Below are 21,705 nucleotides of genomic sequence, written 5' to 3' on the forward strand. Positions count from 1 at the left end.
TTCAAACTTAATTCTTTACTTGATCATTATACGAGTCAGACACATTCTCATCTTCCTTTTTCAGTGCTACTGATGTAAGTGAAAGCTTCAAGAAGCAGTTGTCACTGCAGGAATAGTCTCATGAAACACAGTGAGACTACTGATATGAGTGTACACTGCTCAGCTTGAGGAAGGGAAATAGAATCAAATGATGATTAAATGATCCAGTGTGAGACATGTTACTTCATGCAATAATGACATGACATGCCTGGCAGCTGGGTAATATTTCATGTTTGCTGACAGATGTATCCTTAATGCTCAAACACTGAGGAAAGCTTTCTTTATTCTGTGGCATGACTTTCTGCCACTTTGAAATTAAATAGTTTTGCTTTATTTTTCTCATCAGTTTGTTGCTCATCTACAAGTCTAATATTTTTTATTTATGCCAATTCACCTTTTGGCTGTTTTGACAATATGGTAAAACATTGTCTGTACTTAACATCTCGTTAGAAGCTCACCACATAACACTCCCGTGACACAAAGTAAAATATTCCTATACATCAAAAGAAGATTAGGCAGTCCAACTCGCCAGTATCAGGATTCCAAATAGAGAATTCCAGATGCACTAAAGACATTTTCTCCATATGTTTAATATGATTGTTAGCTTGAGGCCAGCATGAGATTACACACCTGTGGAAATACTGCCAGGTAGACTGTGCTGCACATTCATCAGATAAAACATGAGCCATTGACAGTGATAAGTTAATTTAAGTCTATGGCAAGTTATTCAGGGATACCCTTGTGCTGGGTTTGCAGTGCAGGTAGAGCAAGATAAGGGACAACAAATAGTCTTGCATGCAGCTGGTCTACGGACTGGGAAGAATTGCATGCACCCTCATTTCTCCTGCCTTAAACACTAAGGCTGTGTATAGACTACATGCCTCTGTCGGCAGAGGCATGTAGATTAGACAGATCAGCAAAGGCAAATGAAGCCGCAATTTAAATGATCGCGGCTTCATTTACATTTACATGGCTGCCGCGCTGAGCCAACAAACAGCTGATCAGCTGTTTGTCGGCTCGCGCTCTAGTCTGGACGTTCCCCCTGTCGACATCAAAGCCCTTTGTCGGCAGCCCCGGTAAACCGCATTCCATGAGGAATAATGGATCAGCTGTTTGTCGGCTCAGCGCGGCAGCCATGTAAATGTAAATGAAGCCGCGATCATTTAAATCGCAGCTTCATTTGCCTTTGCTGATTTGTCTAATCTACATGCCTCTGCCGACAGAGGCATGTAGTCTAGACACAGCCTTACATGGCTGTCGCGCTGAGCCGACAAACAGCTGATCAGCTGTTTGTTGGCTCACGCGCTAGTCTGGACGTTCCCCCTGTCGACATCAAAGCCCTTTGTCGGCAGCCCCGTTATTCCTCGTGGAATGAGGTTTACCAGGGCTGCCGACAACGGGCTTTGATGTCGACGGGGGAACGTCCAGACTAGCGCGCAAGCTGACAAACAGCTGATCAGCTGTTTGTCAGCTCAGCGCGGCAGCCATGTAAATGTAAATGAAGCCGCGATCATTTAAATCGCGGCTTCATTTGCCTTTGCTGAACAAACAAATCTACATGCCTCTGCCGACAGAGGCATGTAGTTTAGACATACCCTAAGGTTCTGACTCACTGCACTATGTTTATGGTGATATGTGGTTCTTGTACTGTTTAACCTGGTTTGTATGCTAGCATGTCCTTGAATTAAAGCAGGTGTCTTTATTTAGTCTACTTAGTAATTCAACTTTTTTGAACAGCAAATAGCTTTGATTCTGGTGCATGAAAGGATATCAGGCAATGAATTGGTGAACAAACAGGCATAAAGTGTTACTAATCACAAACAAATTGGCCTAAGAATCCTCTTAAACAACTAGAATTTAAACATCTAATAAAAATGAGCTAAGGAAGGAATGTCAAGAAATAAAGTGGAGAAAATTTCAAAAAGTGTGCCCAATTGTCAAAAATATTGACATAATACAAGATGCTGAGAGGAAAAATAAAGTGTCTCTACTTAGAATTCCAACAGCATTTTGTGGATTAAATAGTAATTTATTTCTAATAAGCATAAAATTAAATAACTACGTTAGAACAGCCATACTGAATCAAACCAAAGGTCCATCAAGCCCAGTATCCTGTCTTCCAACCATGGCCTATGCCAGGTTTCCCAGAGGAATTGAACAGTATAGGGAATCATCAAGTGATCCCTTCCCTGTCACCCATTCCCGGCCTCTGACAAATAGAGGCTAGGGACATCATTCCTAATAAGCATTTGAAGTCCTTCATGAATTTGCATAGTTAATTTCTGAACCCAGTTAAAGTCCTTAGTCTTTACAACATCCTCTGGCAAGGAGTTCCATGTGCTGACCATATATTATGTGAAGAAATACTTTTTTGTTGTTTTAAATGTACTACCATGTACTATCATCATTAATTTTATTTGATGATCCCTACTTCTTCATTCTGCAACGAGGCCAGATTACTTACTGCTGGCTTAACATGGAAAGGTGTCCCTAGGATCCATACCATATAAGGCCCAGGCAAAAGGTGAAAGTAAGTCAGTGTGCTCAGTGTGCTGCTTGGGCAGCCAGGCAGTGCATTTGAAATGCTCTAGTCACCCAAATTTTCAGGCAGCTGGGCAGTACAGCGGCCACATTCTCAGCTTCAAGCTTCCCCCATATTCCCTGAACCCAACCCCCTGCCTCGAGCCCTCTCCATTCTAATCTCCTGTCTGGACCACCCCATACCTCTCAACCCTCTGCCTTGACTCCTGCAAGCCTCCACAACATAATCCCTTTCCATGACTCCTGCTTCCTCCAGCCCCTCCCCCCACCTCTCCATCCTCCTGCCTTAAGACCCCTGCTTTCCATTGCATATTCAATTTCTTATAGATACTGTCATATAGAAAGGGGGGTGGCAATACAACCATACAAATTTAAATTTCCCTCCTGGATTCAGGAAACAACAGATCATATCATTTGGGACTATAAAGACTGTACCAGTGAAAAGAGATGTTTGCAGAGAAAACCTTGCAATATAGACCAAGAATACGGGGGGAAATGGGGCCCGATAATTTAAAACATTATCTAAATGTTTTAAAAGATTTTTTTATTTAAAAGATTATCTGGAAAGATATGAGATTTCAAGTTAATAGAAATCTACAAAATACAATGCATGATGATCATAAACTCAGGAAATGAGTCTGCAACACAACAAAACCAAAGATAAAGAGGAGGAAGAGGAGGATGCATGGAGACAGGCTGTAGTCACTTTCTAGAAGAGGTAGAAAGTAGTGCAAGGAAGCAGCCAGAAGCCTGAGGCTGTAGACACTGGTTGCCAGGTACAGGATCCTGGGCCAGAAGAGAACAGGCCTGGGTTCCCTTGTCAGCCACTGTGAAAGTTGGAAGACCTGAAGTAAGGTTAGACTGTAATTTGATTGTGTTCTCTGTTTCCCCGTAGACCATTTAGATCAATTACAGTGCTATTGTTAGACAATTGCAACAAATCTTATTCAAAGTATATCAAGTAAGGTGTCAACAAATAAGATTCTCCTGTTTATATTCATGTGACGGGGTGGAGCAACCCCGTCACCAGCCGCGGACGGAGGGATTGTCAGCGGCTGCGGGAGCCGCGGGTTCAGCCCCAGCAGCCCAAGGGAACCCGCCTCCAGACCGCCGGCCGGAGAGCGGGGTGGACGCTGCGCAGCGGCGCCCGGTGATGACGCCGCACCCGAAAGCAGGGGAGGACGGGGGAGGACGGCCTGGAGGAGGATAAAATGGTCCGGGTGAGCAAGGGGAGGGGGGAGGAGGATGCGGACGGAGAGGACGGGCAGGTAACAGAGGCCTCAGGGGAGCCGGAGTGTGAGGAACCCCGGGCCGGTCACACCGGTGCATAGAGAGGGTTGAGCCCGCCGCTGGCAGGCCCAGGGAGGGTCACGGAGCCCGTGAGCAGGCGAGTTTAGGGGCAAGCTCCCACCTGCTTCCATCGGGAGCGGAGCTCCTGGTGTTAGGACCCTGGGCCGGGGTCCGGGAGTGAGGGAGGGCCTGGACCCTACCTGGGTGGTGGTCACCATAACGCCCCGAATCACTCCAGAGCAGCACTGACCAGACCATGTGGGCTAGGCGTGACAATTCATGTATCACTTTTTGCATCTGAAGTTATGAATATTGGCTATATACCTCTCTCATCACTGTGTTTGTTAGAGTGGTAACACACATAAGGTAGTTTGAATCCAGGCTAGCCCTTATGAATGGACAACTCAAGTTGATGGTCCAGCAAAGAAACTGAACTCTCACAATGGGCTATAGAAGAAACGCATTCTACCCAGACAAATCTTCCCATGGATGCCTGAGCACAGATAGAGTCCATCTACACATGTAGCATGTACCTCAAAATAAGCTATGCAATTTGAGCTACGCTTCCTGCTTAGCTTATTTCAAAATAGCTTATTTCGAAGTTTAGTGCTGCCTAACCAGCACTGATTTAGAAATAAATCGCTTTTCCTCTCACTTTCTTAAGCCTCCTACAATGAGGTTTGCAAGAAGTCAGAGTAAGAAGCCCATTATTTCAAATTAATTGCGGAATAATTGATGTTATTCCAAAACAACTCTGCTGTGTAGATATACCCAGATAGTCTATAGCTGTTCCAGTGAATCAGCAAGCCATATAAGGGCATGTAAAATGCTCATGTGACCCTGGACTCCTATCTTATTCCAGTAATTTTCCACAGACCATTCTGTGAGCTTTGTTTGGGACAGTGATATTCCAAACACATGTCAGAAGTTATAAACACCTGTATCTTCATTCTACCTCTTTCCTGCTCTGATTCTCTGAATTGTAAATTTACCACTGAGATGAGTTTACTGACTATGGACAGAGGATCTTCCAATCCTTTTGGAAGTTACCAAGACTTTACAGTCCAGCAATAAACTGCACCACAATTACAAGCCTGATATAAGAACATTGCAATGATTGTAGGCATATGATTTTTAACCATTTTAATTCTCTTCTTCTTGTCTTTATATGCTGGTTACTAAAGTATTGGCAACAGCGAGATTACTGGGTAATTTCTGAGTTATGTATTCACCTGGCTATATGGATGAACTCTTGAGATCAAAAGACCCTTTGTTCGATTAAATAGTTTCCAATATCCACTCACCATTTAATCTAGTATCTGAGTGGTGAAATATGGGCTGAAATGTCTAAGAAGATTGAATTTTTTACTTCTTAACCAATATATTGATACAAAAGTTTACTTTTCGTACTGGCTTGGTATATCTAAGAATAACCACCATTTTAGGGTGAGTCTCCCCTATTTCTTAGCAGCTTGTCCTGAATCTGTTATTCTCAGCTTTGACCCAGGGAGGCCTGGTGATGGGGGGGAGGGCAGTAAAATCTGACCTGTAAGGAGGCCAAGTAGTAAGAAAACAGACCATAACAATGACTGAACAACTATTAACATAAGGCATCATTTGGAGAGAGAACTATTATGTATGCCTGAACATGGGCAAGTACCCCTGTGGTGAATGAGCCCCTTTACTGGCTCAGAACAAGAAAAGAAGATACCTGTACGGTTTTTTTCATGTTAAAACATGTTGTCAAAATAATCTAGATCAAACACCATGTGATTCTTGAATACTCAATAAAATATTTAGTGACAAAGATGGAATCCAAGTTTTATAAGTGTGGATCAGTCTCATAGTATCTGACTTTGATTTTCAGTGTTGATATCATCCATTCTAGTGTTGATATCATCCATATAAGTACATTTTAAGAACTGTAGTTCTTAAATGTAGTTTAGAATTTTAAAATTAATGAAAGTGAAGAGCTTTGAATGCTTTTCTGAGCATTCTGAATTTTTGCAACTATTGCTATTGAAGAAAAAGATGCTACAACTTTATTTTTTCTCCCGTAACAAAAATAAATTTGGCTGACTGGAGACTAGAAAAACTGAGGGTATGTCTACACTAGCCCCCTATTTTGAACTAGGCTAATGAGGGTGACCGAAATTGCAAATGAAGCACGGGATTTAAATATCCTGTGCTTCATTAGCATGTTCCTGTGTGGTCACCATTTTGGAAACTGACTAGCTCGGAATAACTGCCCGCATCTACACGTGGCAGTGAAACGGGAGTTCGAAGTAAACCCCTTACCTCGAATTAGCTGTTAAACCTCATTCCACGAGGTTGATTGACCCATACATAATGAAAATAGGAGTGTAGCCATGGTGATATAGGGAGTGGCTTAGACCGGTGGACAGAATACATATTTAGGATCTCAGACAGGATTGTACTCAGGTTGCTACTTCTAGCTGCCACTTATGCCAACATGGTTATGCTGCTATTTTTAGCAAGTTAGCTCAATCAAAATCCTGCACACGTACATGTATCTAAGCTGGTAAACATACTTCCAAGCTGTAGTGCAGACATTGCAAGAATGATTCTGTTCTGATACTGTAGCCATGTCTCTGAACTTAAAATTTGCCAATAACTGAAAAGCCTCTATTTAAGACACGTGACATATGAATGGGAACCTGTATTTTATTGCTCTTCACATCTGGCAAATACTAATGATTAAGTTATAAAAATGCTTTTTAAGGATGTTTCCATATTGACTGAATCAAGTCCAATTGAGCAGTCTGTCACCCTCTGTATACGGTGCATCAGAAAATAAGGAAAACAAGAAGCAGCATTTGCAAAGTGAATGCCTGTCACTTTGTACATTGTGAAGTGAATAGGCCTTGTCATAATCAGGAGTGTTAACCAGTACCTTGTGACTAAGGGGTTAACTAATGCCTTCTAGCCAGGGTATCAGGTGGTCAGACAATAACAATGTGTGAGGGGGTCACTCACCACCGTAGCGGGGGTCCGTCATCTGTCCCCGGAATCAGTCCATTCCGCCCGCACAGGCCTCCGCTCACGGGGCGTTTCCCCTCTCGAATCTTCTAGTCGCGTTGCTCTCTTCGCCACACTGCCCTCCGGCAGTGCCCAAGTCACTCGCTCTGAGCCCCCCTTCCGGGGGATTGGTGTCTCTCCAGCGGGCCTGTCTGCAGGCCTAGCAGGCTGGCCGGCTGGCTGTCCGAGCGCCCTAGCCCAGCCTAACTCTCTAGCCCTGCCCTAGCTCCAGAGAGCGTCCTGCTCCCTCGGCAGCCAGGCTCCCCGCCTTGCCGCAGGCCTAGCAGGCTGGCCGGTTGGCTGTCCAAGCGTCCTGGCCCAGCCTGACTCTCTAGCCCTGCCCTAGCTCCAGAGGGCGTCCTGCTCCCTCGGCAGCCAGGCTCACACTGCCTTGGCTGAAGCAGCCCTTCCCTTTTATAGCTCCCAGCTGGGCCTTAATTGGCCAACGCCGCCCAGCTGGGCTGAACTTCCCCGGGCCTGCTTCAGGCTGGGGTTGGGCTCTTAAAGGGCCAGTACAGGGCAGCTGCCCTGCTACACAATGCATGTAGGAATTTCAAACTGGAAGAGAGGGGTTTTCTTTTTCCTTGTTTTTGAGATTCAGAGCAGTTTCTCCCAGGTATTGAGGAAGATGGGAAATGCTTCTCTCTCCAAGAACAGACTACTTAAAATGTCAAGTATACGAGGAATAGCCATGTTAGTATGAATCTGCAAAAGTGGCAAGGAGTCCTGTGGCACCTTATAGACTAACCAAAGTGTTGGAGCATAAGCTTTCATGGGCAAAGACCCACTTCATCAGATGCATGAATTACACAGTGTATGCCTGTCACTTTGTACGTTGTGAAGTGACTAGGCCTTGTCATAATCAGGAGTGCTATTATAATATTATTATTATTAATAATAATATTAATTACTAGTGTCATAATTCAGTTCCATGAATTGCTTATGACAATATGAGACTTATATAGACAGCAAGAAAAAAGTGTAAAACTTTCATATTTTGTAATAAAGTCTCTCTCATACTTGGCAAGGACAAACACTAGGTTACCAAAATTATATTTTAATATATTTTCTTAAAATGTTTAAGCAGAGAAAAATTTAGTCCATCAGGATTTATTGTTTTCCTTGTTTGGGGATTTGGAAATAATGCCTGAGCTTGTTAAGTGTTTTTTTTTCTTTTCTTTTGTAACTAAGCCTTCAGCCCAGGGCCTTTCCCTGAGTATCTATATCAAATGGTGGTTTTTTGCATCTATGCTTGTAACTGTAGCTTTGTTTTGATAATAAAAGTTTGTTCTTTTTTCTTATTAGCAGTATTGGTTGATTCTTGTTTCCTGGAAGGTCTGTCTGTGGGTATACGTATGCCTTTGACTGAGTTTACTTTCTCTTTTTTTTTAAAGCTCTTCCGGGGAAAAAGAGAGCTTGGGGTACCCCTAAGGTTGGTTTCAAGTGTCCATTCCTGTTTATGGGTTCAAAAGCACTTGATGCTGGCAGTGGGTCCCCCAAAATCTGGATATTAGGATTCTGGGGGGACATTTTTGTACTAAAGCCTGCCAGAGTGGAGAACAGCATTGACAGTCCTGCTGAAGCAGTTGAGACTGTTTTTGTGGGTATGCACTGTTGAGGTTGAGCCAAAAGTAAAACTTTAAAACTGTAGCTGTTTCCATGAATTGCTTATGTCAATATGGGTATGTCTACACTACCCTCATTCCACGAGGAGTACAGCTAGTTCGGATTAGGAAGCCTAATCCGAACTAGCTACTCCGTGCCGCGTGTAGCTGTGCGGCACGGGGTTCGAACTGCCGGCATTTAAAAATGGTGCCAGCCGGCTTCATGCAAATGAAGCCCGGGAAATTCAAATCCTGGGCTTTATTTGCAAGTGCAGTATGCCTACATTACCCTCCTAGTTCGAATTAGGAGGGTAGTGTAGACATACCCTATGAGACTCATATAGACAGCAAGAAACAAGTATAAAACTTTTCATATTTTGTAATAAAGTCTCTCTCATACTAGGCAAAGACAAACTCTAGGTTACCAAAATTATATTTTCACATATTTGGTGCAGTGTTGAAATTGGCTCAATGTTGCCCCCTAAATACTGAAACTTTGAAACTAAACTAAAGATAACATTAATGTATTTGGAAATAACAGTGAAGAGCTAGATGACCAGATTAATTTCCTATTGAAAGCTCTCTATAAAACTGTTACACAATATTTTGGGATACACCAGAAACCAGTAGTTGCCCTCCTGTTGCCATTCCATTTCCTCCCTTTCAAGGGACCACTATTTCACATGTAGAAGACAGAAAAGCTGGTAAGAGAAAAGAGAATTAGGAATTCTTCCCAGGGACATACCACCTCGATGTCCTGGCTTAAAATCATTGTCTTTATTTACAGAGAAAATAAAGGAAACCTATAAGCGTATGTTTCTGTCACAGCTGCAGCCTTCATTTAACAATAAGTTTAGCCTAAGTACATGCTGTGATGAGGTTTCCAATAACTAAAATATTAAGCATTTGAAAAGTTACAGCTATTTAATCATGAAGAACCATTGATCTTCCAGACATATAGGTACTCCTAATCTGGCCTAGAGAAGGTGGAGGGGATGGGGTGGAAGGTGGAGAAGGTGGAGGGGATTTTCAAGGTGAATATACAGATCTACAGACAGGCCAGAACTGATATAAGCCATTAGAGCCAGTTGAGAATAAAGCAGGTTATACTACTTTTTGCGCTATAATATACTTTTTGCTGTTTTGAAGTCTGGACTCTACTGTTGTACCTTTTAATGGGATATAGGATTGGTCAGGCTCCCTCATCCAGTTCCAAGCAGAAACTGCCTGGCTGCTTATGTACCCCTCTTTCAGTGCAAACAGAGTACAGATCAAACTTTCTCTTAAAAGAGCAGTGCCAATTCTAGGAGGAGAATGTAAAAAAAGAACTATCCCCTTTTTCTCATCTGATCATCAGTGGCAGCTTCCAGAATCCTCTATCTCTTCAGTCAAGGAAAAGACCAGGGCCCAGTACAGAAACTGGAACCTATATTTCCTTCACTCTACTTCTTTATGGCAATGGAGCTCACAGATGATGTAGTAGTGATTTTTTATTCTTGTAGTGTCTGAGAGCCAGAATTTGCCTTAAGAAAAGTTATGGACCTACCCTTCATACTTATTAAAACTGAAGTCCTCTGCCAACTTCATTAAGTTCTTTAAATCAGGTCCATAATTAAAGTCTCAGACATGTCGACACATATTTGCAGAGTGTACCAGTTATTTCTCTTAGTATGAGTCAGTGGTTACGTTATAGATTTGTGCTGTGCAGAATTACTGTATTAGAGGTAGTCATGTATTTATTGACTTTATGTCTAAATGGAAGAACTGAAGGCTATTACACTTATTGAAGTGTAGTGGAAGAAATGAAAGCTGTTTGACCATTCTTTCACGGAACTGGTACTTGTATTATCTCTTCACCTTTCTGAAAGCATAGTCTTGGAATATTAAGTATGTCTCATGTGGAATGTGAGGTTGACTGGCAGCCTTCACAAAATACATGCACAGAATAAAATCGGCAACTCCATATTATCAACCTGTGTGTTCTGCATCTTTGGCTTTATGATTTATACTTATGTTTTAGACAAAATGCTTCCCTGTAATGACTTGCCTTTCAATCCTTTTAAATTGTTCAGAAGCTAGTGAACATGTATAGCAAATGTCCCTCTAGTCTCCCAAGATTAAAGAGATCAAAACAACTTGTGATGTCAAGTGTTCTGCTGATATTGGCACTGACCTTGCACAAAAAAATCAAGTGTGTTAGCAGTGTGATAGATAATTCCCAAAATGACAACAAAGTACAAGGAAAACTTGTGACATGTAGATGTAATTTACTAGTTTTCAAATTACTTTTCTGATAATTGCATTAATATTAATATAAATAATTGTAAACAATCATAAATATTTCAAAGAAAAAAAATACAGTAACAATATGAACAATTCTGTTTCCTAGCTTTATTTTATAGATGAGAGCATTTAGACAAATGGTTTAAATGCCTTGCCCAAAATTAGAATTCATGTAAGAGTCAGGGTTAAAACTCAGATATTTGCAGTTTCCTGTACTGTGGCTAATTTTATATATGTATATGACTACCTATTGCTTTTCTGCCTCCACTTACAGTACATTGATACAGCAGGGCAAAACTCAGAATAAGCTACTAACTTAAGCTATGTTAATTGCATAGCTTAAATCGACATAGCTTATTTCAAATTTGGGCACATCTACACAGCACTTATTTTAAAATAAAGCACTCTTCCTCCTTGGGATGTTAAATTGAAAGTAATTAACTAATCCAATAGAAGATGCATTTTGCATGACTATTTGATTAGTCGTTAGGGCACATTCACCTTTGAAGTGTAGCAACAGTCTGGCATCAGGCTTCTTATGGCGTGTCAAGCTGGCAGCTCTGTATGAAGCCTGGGGTAAGCTGGGCACTCCCCCGCTAACCCCAGGATCCACACAGTGCTGCCACTTTGAAGCGACATGGGGAGTCTGGCATCAGGAGGCATAAGGGATCTATCGAAAAAGGCTTTCTTTCTCGACAGATTCCCCTCTAGACTGCCACTTTTTGCCGACAAATCGCTGAGTCAGCAAAACACGGTGGCCATTTATATGCAAATTAGGCACAGGATATTTAAATCCCTGCCTTATTTGCAATGTCGACCTGCCTAATCTGCATCCCTCTGCCGACAGAGTGATGCAGTCTAGACATACCCCCAGACAGAGGCAGCAAGGGCTGGGGGAGAGGGGAAGTGTCTAGTTTTCTAGTCCTTCACATCCCTATTTCCTCCAACTTCCCTTGCTCCTTGTACAATGAGGTTTACAAAAGTCAAAGTAAGAAGCTTATTATTTCAAATTTATTTCAAAATAATGGGCTTGCTGTGTAGATGCACAATATATTGTTTTTGAATAATATTTGTTATTCTGAAATAGCACTGGTGTGTATACGTACCTTTAGGCTGTGTCTAGACTACATCCCTCTTTCAACAGACATAGATGGATGTAAATTAGACACTTCAAAATTGCTTATGAAGCAGGGATTTAAATATCCTGTGCTTCATTTGCATAATCACATCATGACGTTCTTTCAAAAAAGTGCCATTTTGAAAGTAAAACCGTGGTCTCGATGCAGTTCTTTCAAAAACAGCAGGCTTTTTCAAAAGATCCTGTGCTCCTCAAAAATAAGATTTACAGGATCTTTTGAAAAAGCCTGCCATTTTCAAAAGAACTGCATCTAGACCGTGGTTTTACTTTCAAAATGGCACTTTTTCCTAAGAGCGCCATGACGCGACTATGCAAATGAAGCACAGGATATTTAAATCCCTGCTTCATAAGCAATTTTGAAGTGTCTAATTTACATCCATCTGTTGAAAGAAGGATGTCGTCTAGACACAGCCTTAGTATCCTCATTTTTCCATTTCTCTTTTTTTAACACAAAACACTGAAGCTTTATCCAACTTAATCAAATCCTAAAAATTAGGAATAATCTTCCTTCCCATGAACAAACATAAAAACATTTCCATTCTAATTATAATTTTCCTACTCTGGGAGGTAAATTTCGGAATACGGACCTCAATAGGTCTTCAAAGGGACCTTGACAGGTCATCTAGTCCAGGCATCTGCACTCACAGCAAGACTAAGTATTATCTAAACCATTCCTGGCAGGTGTTTCTCTCACCTACTCTTTGAAATCCCTAGTTATGGGGATTCCTCAACCTCCCTACACAATTTATTCCAGGGTCGGTCTAACAATCCTGATAATTAAATTTTTCCTAATGTCCTGCCTAAACCTCTCTTGTTATAATTTAAGCCCATTACTTCTTGACCTAGCCTAGGAGTCGAGAAGAAATTTTCTCCCTCCTTGTAACAACCTTTTCTATTTTTGTTTAGTCTTCTCTTTTCCAAACTGAACAAACCCAGTTCTGTCAATGTTCCTTAATAGTTCATGTTTTCTAGACCTTTACTAATTTTTGTTGAACATAAGAACAGTCACACTGGTTGAGACCAAAGGCCCAGTATCCTGTCTTTCTACAGTGGGGGTACCAGGTGCCCCTGAGGAAATGATCAGAACAGGTAATCATGAAGTGATTCACCCCCTGTCAGAAGCTGGGAATGGGTGACAAATAGACGATATGGGCTTATAGCCATTGATGGACCTAAATTCCATGAATTTATCTAGTTCTTTTTTGAACCCTGTTAAAGTCCTGGTCTTCACAACAACCTCTGGCAAGGAGTTGATACTGCTCTATGTAAAAAAATACTTCCTTTTGTTTTGTTTCAAGCTTGCTACCTTTTCATTTCATTTGGTGATCCCTAGTTCTTGTGTTATGGGAACAAGTAAAGAATTTTTCCTTTAAGCATCCTGCATGCTGACCCAGAGTCACCCTGCAGAGATGTTAGAAAAGTATGTAAATGGTAATTAGGACCATTCCATGTTAGATAGGTTAGAACTTTGAAATGCAAAACTGTATTGTTAGAGAATTAGAAGTGATAAAGCAGACTTCCAATAATCCGGCACCTTTTGGACCTAAGTGGTGCTGGATTATCAGATTTGCTGGTGAATCAGGAGGTCCGGTTCAGCTGCACGGCTTAACAGCTGGCCAGGACACAATCTCCCTCCCTCTCCCCTCTCCTTTCCTCTTCGCGTCTCCTCCCTGCTGTAACCTGATCCTCCCCCCCCCCCCACTCCCCTTTCCCCTTGGCTGAAGCAAAATGCTCTTCTCCATACTGTAACAGAATCCCACTCCTCCCCTCCCCCCCCCCACACACACACCTTATGCTCCATCTGGTTACAGCCAGGACCTGTGCTGAGCAGCAGGCTTTTAAATCAGCTAGTCAGGAGTTCTTGGCATTTTGATGCCGGAGTACCGGGAGTGCCGAACAGTTGGATGCCGGACTATTGGAGTTTTACTGTACTATTTTTTTCTTATACTTGTTAGATGTTAGCTATGTAAACAGATACTTTCTATCTATTGCTATGATTGTTGATTCAGATGTCAAAAGGGAATATTAACACTTAAATGAATCTTGGGTTAAATAATTTAATTTTCTATAGGTCTCTAAAGTTTATGATAAACTGCTTTATGGATAAATTAACTTCTGTTAATCCATGCAGTTATTTTTCCTGATGTTTGGGAAACAGAAGATTATTTTAAAGACTATTGTTCACCCAAGACCACAGGATCAAGAGGCTGTTAGAAAACTATTAAGAACTATTGGGACCTGATCTTTTCATTTCAGATCTGCTAAACTTCATCAGAGGAAATTTGAGTCACGAGAGTAAGATCTTCAGGTCTACTTGGATTCACCCTATATATGTAAGTTGGTCTATATACCCCCTTGACTAATTCTCAAAGAACTCTTTGCAGTTCAAAGCTGACGATCTCTACTATGAATCTGATATCAGTACTGTACTCATGTCTATATATGTGCTGATCTTTTAACCAATACACTTTCTCTTTTCTTTTTAAATAATTTTTAGTTTAGTAAATATGAATTGGCTGTAAGCATGTATTTGGATAGGATCTGGAATTTTCCTTAACCTGGGAGGTAATATGTCTGATCCTTTGAAATTGGTAGAACTTACTTATAGGATAAATAAGATTTACATTAATTCTCACCATATTTGACTTGGGTATCTAGATGTAGGCCTGAGGCTGAGTTACTTTAAGGGAACTGGGTTGTTGTTTCTAAATAACCAGTAAGGTAATATAGAAACATTTTTGTGCTAGTTTGGCAAATCTAAGTTGTGGAATATCCACCAGCTTTGGGCAGTATTTTTCTCCTTATTTGCAGTTCACCTTAATTCAGTGACCTCAGATGGCTCCCCATAGACCCCAGTCACATAAAGCAACATGTCCTCCCTTTTATCCCTGACTGTCCTTCTTGAGCAAGTTATACCAGTATTCCAGTCATGTGTATTTTTCCATCAAGTCTTTGTGATGTCAACTATATCACAGTTGTGTTTAACAACTAACATTTCAACTTCTTCCTGCTTGTTCCCTTTACATCGTACATTAGTATACTGACATCTATGATAATGAGTTGAATTCCCTCCTATGTTGAACTACATGTTGAATTTCTTCTGGATCTCACTGACAGAGACAGACACATTATTAGTATTTTGATAAGTGTTGCTGTATTCATTCAACAGTGAATACCATTTTTATCTTCTTGTCAGCATACTAGCTATTTTTGGCTTTTTTCTACAACTTACTCCCTTCCATAATTAGTGGACATTCCTATTGTGACAGAAGCAGGCAAGAGTGCCACAGGAGAATAGTGAAAAGGAAATATATTAGCCCCAGATTAAATAGGCCTCTGATCTCAGAGTAGACTAACAAGTGCTGATCCAGAACCAGCAAAAACTTGCCAGAATCAGTCAGAGTAATTAGGCCAATTAAAACACCTGGAACCAATTAGACAGCTTCCAGATTCAAGGGAGCCAGACTAATTAGAACACCTGAGGCCAATTAACACCCAGTTGAGACTGGTTTATAAAGGGTTCCCTTCTATTTTCGCAAGCTATGTCTACACTACATGCTTCTTGTGCAAGAAGCCTTTTACGCAAGAGTTTTTGCACAAAAACTCATTGCGAAAGAGCACATCCACACCTCAAAGCACATTGCAAAAGCGATGTGCTTTTGCACAAAAGAGCATCCATACTGCATGTGCCATGAGAGCACCTGTGCTTTTTCCCCTTGCACAAGAAACCCCTCTGGAGCGTCCACACTTGCCTTCTTGTGCAATAGCTGTAGTGCAAAAAACAATTATTTCTCAGAAAAGGAGCCCTCTGTGTTGCCATTTAATTTCCCATTTAATTGCGCAAGAGCTTATTGGAGGTGTGGATGCTCTGCAGGTTTTTGCACAAAAACCTTGTAGTTTAGACGTAGCTTCAGTGTGTGAGAAAGGAGCTGATGAGACTAAGAGTGGTAGAGAGTCTAGGAGAATAAAGTTCAAATAGATACCAGGAAGAAGAATCTCCAATAAGGAAAGTGATGGGAAAGTAGCTCAACACACAGCAAGTCGATGTCTAAATAAAGGGCTGCTGTGAGCCCTTGAGGCAAGTAATCCACCTGAAAGCTCAGGACCCACCAAGGTTAAGGAGGAACTTTGTCACACTGTTAATTGAAAAGCCATATAACAAATATATGGGGTATAATTGTCATGTGAAAATGAGCAAAACCAATGAAGTTGCACAAAAGTAACCCATTATAATAGGGCCTTTTCTAGATCATGAATGAAGTGGTGTGTGTTAACTAAGCAGGCTGTGTAGTGCTTCAATCAAAGCTTTGGCTAAAAAGGACATTTCTCATAGATACCTAGTCTGAGAATGTGTGCACCCTTTTAGGAGCTGGCATTGGATATAGAAGAACCCAGGTTCTTCCCCTCCCACCAATCATATTGACTCCAGGAAGAAGCCAGCCAGAGACTTCACCTGATAGGATCAGAAGCAGCCAAAGCTTCCCAAACAAAATAGTTGAATATTCTCTTACTTTCTCTGCCCTGTGCTGGTTAGCTATTTGCTCCATCTCTCCCCTCCCTCTTCACAGTCTCTTCATCTCATTATCACACCAAATCTGCCCTGTCTAATCTACTTCCCCTACCCAGTACTCACTCACTTCCCCTTGTTTTAATTTCCAGTTAGTTGATTTCCATCCTAGAGGCTCACATGTCCACAAAAAGTGGAACTAACATGACATTTGCCACCATCATATTGTCCACCCTTCTTGTTTACACAATGTCTTTTAATTTAGATAATATTGACTCATTGTTTTCTTATATTTCCTTGTCTGCCATCTGTTTTCTCTTATAGTAACTTTGTAAATCTTTGCGGGTTGGAAATGATATTTTCTTCTGTTTTTACAACACTTTGCCTAGTAGTGTGCTTATTAATGATTTGGGCCATTGGTGCTGTGGCTATACAAATTATAGTATATCACATCCAAAACTATAGTTCAACATATATTCACAAATGGCACATAGAAATACGAAGAGTACAAATCAAATGCCAGTTGTGAATTTAACATATTATTTGAATACATTTTTGCATTTCAAACAATTGCATCAATCAAATACCAAAAAGGTTTGGTTTGGGACACCAAGAGTTAATGAGATTTTTTATGTGAAAAATAATTCCTTGAGTGAAGGTAAAACATCTTAGCTGAGAGTGCTGATCCCTGGCCCGCAATCAGTAAGGCATTAACAAAGTCAAACAAATCCAATACTTCCCTGTTTGATTTCACCATCAGTCATTACAGCTGCGGGCCAAACTCCAGTTACCAACATTAAGATTCTTCGGTATATTTAGAACTTGATTAAGTAAAATTGCCTATAGTGATAAAAATGGTACAGCTTCTAATCCAACTACAGATAGATATGTCTTCTGATACAACAGTCCCATATAGAATCATAGAACTGTAAGGCACCTTGAGAGGTCATTGAATCCAGTCTTCTGTCTTCATGGCAGGACCAAACACTGACTCAATCATCCCTGATAGATGTCTATCCAACCTGATCTTAAATATCTCCAGTGATGGAGATTCCACAACTTCTCTAGGCAATTTATTCCAAAGTTTAGCTACCCCAACAGTGAGGAAGTTTTTCCTAATGTCAAACCTAAACCTCCCTTACTGCAGTTTAAGCCCCTTGTTTCTTGTCCTATCATCAGAGACCAAGGAGAACACATTTTCTCCATCCTCCTTGTAACACTCTTTTAGGGTATGTCTACACTACAAAGTTAATTTGAACTAACGGACGTTAGTTTGAATTAACTTTCATAGGCGCTACACTAGCGCTCCGCGAGTTTGAACTTAATTCAAACTAGCGGACCGCTTAGTTCGAACTAGGTAAACCTCATTGCACGAGGACTAAGCCTAGTTTGAACTTACTAGTTCGAATTAAGAGGTGTGTAGCCCCTTAATTCGAACTAGTGGGAGGCTAGCCCTCCCCAGCTTTCCCTGGTGGCCACTCTGGGCACCACCAGGGAAACTCGTATGCCCCCCTCCCGGCCCCGGACCCCTTAAAGGGGCACGGGCTGGCTATGGTGCCCATGCCAGGTGCAAGCCTGCCAGCACCCAGCCAGTAGACCCTGCACCCGGCACGCCACGAGCCAGCCACCCGATGCCCCCCAGCCCTCCGCCTCTTCCCGGGACCAGGCTGGCAGCTCCCGGGAGCCTGGTCAGGACCATAAGAGGCGGGCACCTGCCTGGTCTAGTGCAGAAATCGTGGACCTCGTCTATGAACTCCGCACTAGGCACAGGAAAGTGGCCGTCTAGGGCAGGAGAGCTGCCAGCGTGGCCACCCAGGAACAGGTGTGCATGAAAGTCAAGGTGGTCCACTGAGACCCGCGACCCTGAGCCCTGAGCTTAGAATGTCCGTACTGGGTCAGACCAAAGGTCCATCTAGTTCAGTAGCCTGTCTGCCAACAGCAGCCAACCCCAGGTACCCTGGAGGGGATGGACCAAAGACAGTGATCAAGCCATTTGTCTCATGCCATCCATCTCCAGCCTTCCACAAACTTTGGGCAGGGATACCATTTCTACCCCCTGGGTAATACCACTCCATGGACCCAACCTCCATGACTTGATCTAACTTCTCTTTAAACTCTGTTCTAGTTCTAGCCTTCACAGCCTCCTGCAGCAAGGAGTTCCACAGGTTGACTCTTTGTCTTGTGAAGAAGAACTTTCTGTTACTAGTTTGAAGCCTGCTACCCATTCCTTTCCTTTTGTGTCCTCTAGTCTTTCTATTATGGGAACTAATGGAGAACTTTTCTTTATTCACCCTCTCCACACTACTCTTGCTTTTATAGACCTCTATCATATCCCCTCTCCGTCTCCTCTTCTCTAAGCTAAACAGTCCCAGTCTCTTTAGCCTCTCTTCATATGGGACCTGTTCCAAACCCCTGATGATTTTAGTTGCCCTCCCCTCTCCCAGCCTCTCTCTTCCCCTCTCCCACCTCTTTTTCCGAGTCTCCCCCAGTTTTGTTCAATAAAGAGAGATTCTATTTTTGAACACACTTTTTCTTTATTTTGTACATCAGGAAGGGGGGCTAGGGAAGGGTAAGTGGAAGGAGGTGAGGGAGGAATGGGGTACACGCCCCCGATGGGGAGGACTGGGCTGGCTCTGCGGGCTTCTTGGGGTGGAAGCTCTCCTGCAGCCCCCCAATTGCTCCCTCCCCCCGGATGGCAGCCTGTGGCAAGTGCAGCCGGGCTGATGGCCGAGTGCTGTGATGTTCTGCGTGTGGGCACTCAGGGCACTCCAAGCCAGGACTGCTTTGCAAGCGGGGAACCCTGAGAACTGTCTGTCCGGGGTGAGGGTCGGGTCCCTTTAAGCACAGCCCTTGGCTAGCCTGAGACAGCAGCTCCACGCTCTAAGTCCTAATCTGATGCCCTGCCGGCACTGCTTTCGGCCATCCTTAACCTCTGTTCAGGGTCTACTCTGTGTGGACATGCTAGTTTGAATTAGCAAAACGCTAATTCGAACTAGTTTTTACGTCTAGCTGCGCTAATTCGAATTAGCTTAGTTCAAATTAACTATTTCGAATTAAGTTAGTTCGAATTAGCGCTGTAGTATAGACATACCCTTAGATACTTGAAAACTGCTATCACGTCCCCTCTCAGTCTTCTCTTTTCTAAACTAAACAAACCCAGTTATTTCAGGCTACGTCTATATTACAAGGTTTTTGCACAAAAATGGCCGTTTTTACGCAAAAACCTATGGAGAGTCCACACCTCAAATGTTCTTGTGCGCAAGTAAATCAGCAGTAAAAAAGTCGGAAGAGAAAGCTTTTTCCAGTGTAGGTAAACCTACTTCTCCGAGGCATAACTCCCTATTGTGCAAAAAGTCAAGTTTGGATGCTCCGGGGGGTTTCCTGTGCAAGAAACCCCTATTGGAAAAAGAACAGGTGCTCTGATGGCCATTCTGTGTATGGCTATTTGAGCTTTCTTGTGCAAGAGCTTCCATGCAGTGTGGATGCTCTCTTGTGCAAAAGCACGATACTTTTTCAATGTGCTTCAAGGTATGGACTTGTTTTTGCCAAGAAGGTATTGTGTAAGAACTCTCCGCAAAAGACTTCTTGTGCAAAAACCTTGCAGTGTAGACATAGCCTCAGTCTTCCCTCATAACTCATGTTCACCAGATCTTTAAACATTTTTGTTGCTCTTTTGTGGAACTTCTCCAATTTCTCCACATCCTTCTTAAAATGTGGTATCCAGAACTGGACACAACACTCTAATTGAGGCTTAATCAGCACAGAGTAGAGTGGAAGAATGACTTCTCATTTCTTGCTCAAAACACTCCTGTTAATGAATCCCAGAATCATGTTTTCTTTTTTTGCAACAGTGTCACACTGTTGATTCTTGTTTAACTTGTGGTCCACTATGACCCCTAGATCCCTTTCCTCAGTACTACTTCCTAGACAATCATTTCCCATTCTGCATGTGTGAAACTGATTGTTCTTTCTAAGTGGAGCACTTTGCATTTGTCCTTACTAAACTTCATACTATTTACCTCAGATCATTTCTCTAGTTTGTCCAGATCATTTTGAATTTTGACGCTATTCCTTGCAATTCCTCCCAGCTTAGTATCATCTGCAAACTTAATAAGCATACTCTCTATGCCAATATCTAAATTGTTGATGAAGATATTGAACAGAATCGGTCCCAAAACAGACCCCTGTGGAACCCCACTTGTTATGCCCTTCCAGCAGGATTGTGAACCGTTAATTACTACTCTCTGATAAAGGTTATCCAGCCAATTATGCACCCACCTTACAGTAGCCCCATGTAAGTTGTATTTGCCTAGTTTATTGAAAAGAAGATCATGCAAGACCATATCAAATGCCTTACTAAAGTCTAGGTATACCACGTCCACCCCTTCTCCCTTATCCACAAGGATTGATATCCTATCAAAGAAAGCTATCAGATTGGTTTGACATGATTTGTTCTTTATATGCTGGCTGTTACCTATCACTTTATCTTCCAGATGTTTGCAGATGGATTCCTTAATTACTTGCTCAATTATCTTCCCTGGCACAGAAGTTAAATTGACTAGTCTGTAGTTTCCTGGGTTGCTCTTATTTCTCTTTTTATAGATGGGCACTATATTTGCCTGTAGAGAATCAACAAATATAGTGCTTTGGCTGCGTGACAGGGCATCCCAAGGACGAAACCAAGCAAGAGTCCTGAGCCAACAATAACAACATCTGTCCGAGTCAACGACCTTCGAGAATGCTGTGTTGGGGCTGTGAAAAAGCACAGTTTGTGAAAAAGCAGGATGTGGACTTTTGGGAAGTTGAGAGGGTATAAAGATAGTTGTAATCTTGCAATAAAATGATTTTGTGCTTGCACCGGCCGGAGTCCGTGCCTTCATACACCACATTTGCCCTTTTCCAGTCTTCTGGAATCTCTCCCGACTTCCATGATTTTTCAAAGATGATAGCTAAAAGCTCAGATACCTCCTCTATAAGCTCTTTGAGTATTTTAGGATGCAGTTCATCAGGCTATGTCTAGTGACTTGCAGACATCTAACTTTTCTAAATAATTTTTAACTTGTTCTTTTTTTTATTTTAACTTCTAAAACTACCCCATTTCCACTAGCATCAGTATTTTACGCATCCTATAATCCTCCATCTCCTTGACAAAAACCAAAACAAAGATGTCATTAAAGACCTCTGCCATTTCCAAGTTTCCTGTTATTGTTTCTCCCTCCTCACTGTGATATGTCTACACTGCCACCCTAGTTCGAACTAAGGTG

General features: G+C 42.0%; 1 long non-coding RNA gene across 3 annotated transcripts; it reads left to right on the forward strand.

Moving 5' to 3' along the window:
- The first annotated feature begins 3,667 nt into the window (after positions 1 to 3,667).
- LOC142826777 (uncharacterized) lies at positions 3,668 to 21,298 on the forward strand. 3 transcript variants are annotated; one of them, XR_012901011.2, is made up of 3 exons: positions 3,668 to 3,800; positions 14,191 to 14,267; positions 20,935 to 21,298. It is a non-coding gene; the product is annotated as an uncharacterized LOC142826777 (long non-coding RNA). The 3 variants fall into 3 exon arrangements; XR_012901013.2 differs by having other exon boundaries at positions 21,044 to 21,298; XR_012901012.2 differs by lacking the exon at positions 3,668 to 3,800 and adding an exon at positions 3,816 to 3,848.
- Positions 21,299 to 21,705: the final 407 nt, after the last annotated feature.

This window comes from Pelodiscus sinensis, chromosome 2 (assembly GCF_052426305.1).
Source record: "Pelodiscus sinensis isolate ZL-2025 chromosome 2, ASM5242630v1, whole genome shotgun sequence".
NCBI classification, from domain to species: Eukaryota; Metazoa; Chordata; order Testudines; family Trionychidae; genus Pelodiscus; species Pelodiscus sinensis.